The sequence below is a fragment of the Sturnira hondurensis genome, unplaced genomic scaffold (assembly GCF_014824575.4).
Source record: "Sturnira hondurensis isolate 20B ecotype Veracruz unplaced genomic scaffold, ASM1482457v3 Scaffold0017416, whole genome shotgun sequence".
NCBI lineage: Eukaryota > Metazoa > Chordata > Mammalia > Chiroptera > Phyllostomidae > Sturnira > Sturnira hondurensis.
In genome coordinates this window covers 6,172-12,342 of record NW_028090047.1, presented here as the reverse complement: position 1 = coordinate 12,342, position 6,171 = coordinate 6,172, and positions in this window count along the sequence as shown.

The following is a 6,171-nucleotide window of genomic DNA, read 5'->3' as shown; positions in this document are numbered from 1 at the left end:
AGTTTCAGGGAGCCTCGGGCTGCTACCAAGACCCCTGGAAGACAGCCAGCCAGCAGCTCCATCCGAACCAAGCCAGCACAGACTGAGAAGCACTGGGAGTCAGGCTCTGGCTGTTGGCCTGGGAGAATTGAGAGTCGCCCCGTGTGTTCTCGCATAGCACTGGGAAGGGTCCACGCCGAAGCCTGCGAGACCAGGAAAGCCTGGCTGGGAGCACGCGCCCTCACACCAGGCCAGGGCTGGGAGGCCTGGGGAAAAATCTGCTCTCAGTGGGGTGCTGGAGAGTGGCGCCAGTCTCGATCGTGGGAGGGCACTGGCGAGACCAATTGAGTTCACCTAGAAGGGAGAAAAGGCCACACTAGTAGCCCCCTCAGGCTGCTGCAGCTAGTGAGACTAGAAGAAAAGGTTTGACCAGCTGGAAACAAACAAGAGGAGTGGGTGGAAGTGGAGAAAACCAAGATACCTGCAGGAGACTGCACCACTGAATTTCACAGTATCTTACCACAGAAGTTCACACCATAAACCCAGGGAACCAAAACAGTTCGATTTAAGAAGCTGAGGCCAACAAGAAGAACATCACAAATAATGGGAAGACGAAGAAACAATCCCCAAAGGAAAGAAAAGGAGGAAGTCTCAGAGAGAATGTTAGATAAAATAGAGGCAAGTCAACTATCAGATATTGAATTCAAAGCACTGGTTATCAGGAAATTCAAACAGCTTACTACGAGCTACCAGAAACTACTGGGGAGCTACAACGAACTTTCTGCAAACTATATCAGCATGAAAAAGGAAATAGAAACCATCAGCAAAGGCCAAGAGGAAATGAAGAATATAATTTCTGAACTGAAGAACACAGCAAAAGATTGAAAGGTAGGATCGATGAGGCGGAAGACCGCATAAGTGAGCTAGAGGACACAGTAGAAAGAATCTCCCAGACAGAGCAAGTAATAGGAAAGAGAAACAGAAAGAATGAGGAGGGTTTAAGAGAAATGCAAGACAATATGAAACGTAATAATATCTGAATAATAGGGAAACCAGAAGGAGAAGAAGAAGAACAAGGGATAGAAAACCTATCCCTTGTAAGAGAAGGACACCGCAGAAATAGAAAGGATTGTAAGAAATTACTATGAGGACCTCTATGCAAAGAAATTTGAAAACCTAGGTGAAATGGACAAATTTCTAGAAAAATATAATCTTCCAAAACTCAATGAAGAAGAAGTAGAAAGCCTGAACAGACCAATAACAGCAAATGAAATTGAAGCAGTAATCCAAAAACTCCCATCATACAAAAGCCCTGGACCAGATGGTGTCACAGGAGAATTCTACAAAGCATTTAAGGAAGAACTAGCCCCTATTCTGCACAGACTATTTAAAAAACCTACCCCTTTGAAAGAGTAATGTTGGAAAATTTTCTTATTTTGATGAGAGAAAAAGTTACATGAATTAAGGAATCACAGAGAGTCCCATTCAAGAGGAATCCAAGGAGGCCCACTTCAAGACACATCATCATTAAAAGGGCAAAATTCCAAGACAAAGAGAGAATCTTAAAGGCAGCAAGGGAGAAAAGAAAGTAACATACAAGGGAGCCCCAATAAGGTTGGCTACTGACTTCTCAATGGAAACACTCCAAGCAAGAAGAGAATGGCAAGAAATATCTCAAGTAATGAGAAACAAAGGCCTACCACCAAGGCTCCTTTACTCAGCAAAGATCTCAATAAAGATAGAAGGCCAAATAAAGAGCTTCCAAGACAAAAGAAGTCTAAAAGAATATGCCTCCACCAAACCAGCTCTACAAGAAATACTAAAAGGACTGCTTTAAGGAAAGGAAGGCAATGAGAGAGAGACAGAGAGCAACTGTGGTACAAAAATGGCAATGGATAAGTACCTATCAATAATAACCTCAAACGTAAATGGATTAAATGCACCAAGCAAAAGACATGGAATAGCTGAATGGATAAGAAAGCATGACCCATACATATGCTGCCTACAGGAGACTCACTTCAGGACAAAAGACCATCACAGAATAAAAGTGAAAGGCTGGAAACAAATTTTCGAAGCAAATGGCCAAGAAAATAAATCCGGGGTAGCAACTCTAATATTAGACAAAATAGATTTTTTAAAAAACGGCCATAAAGAGAGACCCAGAAAGTCACTTCATAATACTCAAGGGAACAATCCACCAAGAAGACATTAACATCATAAATATATATGCACCCAACATAGGAGCACCCGGATATATAAGAAAAATCCTAGAGGACACCAAGAAAGATATTGACAGCAACACAATTGTAGTAGGGGACTTTAACACCCCACTATCACAAATGGGCAGATCTTCCAAACAAAATATCAACAAAGATATAGCTACACTAAAAAAGACGCTAGATGAAATGGACTTGACTGATATATACAGATCCCTTCATCCCAAAGAAAGCAAATACACATTCTTTTCAAATGCACATGGAACATTTTCAAAGATAGACCACCTGATAGGACACAAAACGAGCCTCAACAAATTCAAGAAAATTTAAATCAGACCAAGCATTTTCTCTGACCACAAGGGACTGAAACTAGAAACCAAACCCACAGGAAAAAACCCCAAAACCCCAAATCATGAAGACTGAATGGTATGCTATTAAACAATGAATGGGTCAATATTGAAATTAGGGAAGAAATCAGAAAGCTTCTGGAAACAAATGAAAATGAACTCACAACAACCCCAAACTTATGGCACACGGTGAAGGGAGTCCTGAGAGGGATGTTCATAGCAATACAGGCTTACCTAAAGAAAATAGAAACATTTCAAACAAACCTAACCCAACGCCTGCAAGAACTCGAGGAACAACAACAAAGACAGCCCAGAGCAAGTAGAAGGAAGGAAATAACCAAGATCAGAGCAGAATTAAAAGACATAGAGACTAAAAGCACAATTCTAAGGATCAATGAATCCAAGAGTTGTTTTTTTGAAAAGATAAAAAAAATAGACAAACTTTTAAGTAGGCTCGTTAAGTAAAGAAGAGAGAGGACCCAAATAAACACAATCAGAAATGAAAGAGGAGAGATTACAAGTGACACCGCAGAAATAGAAAGGATTGTAAGAAATTACTATGAGGAACTCTATGCAAAGAAATTTGAAAACCTAGGTGAAATGGACAAATTTCTAGAAAAATATAATCTTCCAAAACTCAATGAAGAAGAAGTAGAAAGCCTGAACAGACCAATAACAGCAAATGAAATTGAAGCAGTAATCAAAAACTCCCATCATACAAAAGCCCTGGACCAGATGGTGTCACAGGAGAATTCTACAAAGCTTTTAAAGAAGAGCTAACCCCTATTCTGCACAGACTATTTCAAAAAATCCAAAAGGAGGGAAAACTCCCCAATTCTTTTTATGAAGCCAGTATCATCCTAATTCCAAAACCAAATAGAGACACAACAAAGAAAGAAAACTTCAGGCCAATATCACTGATGAACATAGATGCTAAAATCCTCAATAAAATATAAGCAAATCCCATCCAACAATACATCAAAAAGATCATACACCACGACCAAGTGGAATTCATCCCAGGGATGCAAGTATGGTTCATTATATGCAAATCAGTAAATTTAATACACCACATAATAAAAGCAAAGACAAAAACCACATGGTCATATCAAGAGATGCGGCAAAAGCTTTTGATATGGTACAACACCCATTTTTAAAAATATAATTTTTATTCAATTCTTGTTCAAGTACAGTTTTCTGTCTTGTATTCCCAACCCAGCCAGCCCCCCACCCCATGTTCCCCACCTCCCTCCCCTTTACACCCCCCACCCTTACTTATTGTCCATGTGTCCTTTATACTTGTTCATGTGAGCCCATTCCCTTTTCCCCTATGATTCTCTCCCCTCTCCCCTCTGAACCCTGTCAGCCTGTTCCATATTTGAGTGTCATTGGTCATATTTTGCTTGCTTGTTTGGTTTGTTCAGATTCCTGTTAACGGTGAGATCATATGATATTTGTCTTTCACCGCCTGGCTTATTTCGCTCAGCATAATGCTTTCCAGTTCCATCCATGATGTTGCAAAGGGTAGTAGTTCCTTCTTCCTTTCTGCAGCATAGAATTCCATTGTGTAAATGTACCATAGTTCTTTTATCCAGTCATTGACCGATGGGCATCTAGGTTGCTTCCAACTCTTGGCTACTGTAAAGTGGGCTGCTATGAACTTTGGGGTGCATAGGTTCTTTTGGATTGGTGCTTCAGGCTTCTTAGGATATACTCCTAAGAGTGGAATTGCTGGGTCAAAAGGCACGTCCATCTTTAGTTTTGTTAGAAAACTCCATACTGTTTTCGATAGTGGATATACCAGTCTGCAATCCCACCAACAGTGAACTAGGGTCCCCTTTTCCCCACAACCTCTCCAGCACTTGTTGTCTGTTTCTTTGTTTACGAAAGCCAATCTGACTGGTGTTAAGTGGTATCTCAATGTGGTTTTAATTTGCATCTCTCTGATAGCTAGTGATATCGAGCATCTTTTCATGTGTCTCTGGATCCTCTGTAACTCCTCCTTGGAGAAATGTCTGTTCAAGTCCTCTGCCCATTTTTTGATCGGGTTGCTTGTCTTCTTTGAGTGGAGTCGAGTGAGTTCTTTGTATATTTTGGAGATTAAACCCTTATCTGAGGTATCATTGGCAAATATGTTTTCCCAAGCTGTTGCTTCTCTTTTTATCTTGATACTGTTTTCCTTAGCCATGCAGAAGCTTTTAATTTTGATGAGATCCCATTTGTTTACTCTTTCCTTTATGTCCCTTGCTCTAGGGGATGTATCAGTAAAAATATTGCTGCGTGGAATAGCTGAGATTTCTTGCCAATGCTCTCCTCTAGGGCTTTAATGGTTTCACGGCTTATATTTAAGTCTTTTATCCATCTTGAATTTATTTTGGTGTATGGTGTAATTTGGTGCTCAACTTTCCTTTTTTTGCATGTAGCTGTCCAGTTCTCCCAACACCATTTGTTGAAAAGGCTCTCTTACTCCATTTTATGTTATTGCCCCCTTTGTCGAATATTAATTGACCATAGAGAGTTGGGTTTATTTCTGGGCCCTCTGTTCTATTCCATTGGTCTATGTGCCCGTTTTTATGCCAGTACCAGGCTGTTTTGATTGCAATGGCCTTGTAATACAGTTTGATATCAGATATTGTGATCCCTCCTACTTTGTTCTTCTTTCTCAACATTGCAGCTGCTATTCAGGGTTGTTTATGGTTCCATATAAATTTTTGAAGTGTTTGTTCTGTGTTTGTGAAATATGCCATTGGTACTTTAATAGGTACTGCATTGAATCTGTAAATTGCTTTGGGCAGTATGGACATTTTGATGATGTTAATTCTTCCAACCCATGAACACGGTATATGTTTCCATTTATTTGTGTCTTCCTTGATTTCTTTCTTCAGTGTTGTGTAGTTTTCTGTATAAAGGTCTTTTATCTCCTTGGTTAGGTTTATTCCCAGATATTTTATTTTTGTTTTTGCTATATCGAATGGGATTTTTTTCCTGATTTCTGCTTCTGCTGCTTCACTGTTGGTATACAGAAATACCTTTGATTTCTGGATATTGACTTTGTATCCCGCTGTTATGCCAAATTCATTTATTACTTCCAGCAGTTTTTTGGTAGAGGCTATAGGGTTTTCCATGTACACTATCATGTCATCTGCAAACAGTGCCAGTTTTGTTTCCTCCTTTCCAATTTGGATGCCTTTTATTTCCTTTTCCTGTCTGATCGCTGCAGCTAGAACTTCTAATACTATATTGAATAGAAGTGGTGAAAGTGGGCCACCTTGTCTTTTTCCTTATCTTAGTGGAAAAGCTTTTAGTTTTTTTTCCATTGAGTATGATGTTGGCTGTAGGTCTTTCATATATGGCCTTTATTATGTTGAGGAATGAATGCTTCCTCTATTCCCATTTTTCTGAGTACCTTTATCATAAATGGGTGTTGAACCTTATCAAAAGCTGTTTCTGCATCTATTGATATGACCATGTGGTTTTTGTGTTTGCTTTTGCTTATGTGGTGTATTACATTTATTGATTTGTGTATATTGAACCATCCTTGCATCTCTGGGATGAATCCCACTTGGTCGTGGTGTATGATCTTTTTGATGTATTGTTGGATGCGATTTGCCAATATTTTATTGAGGATTTTA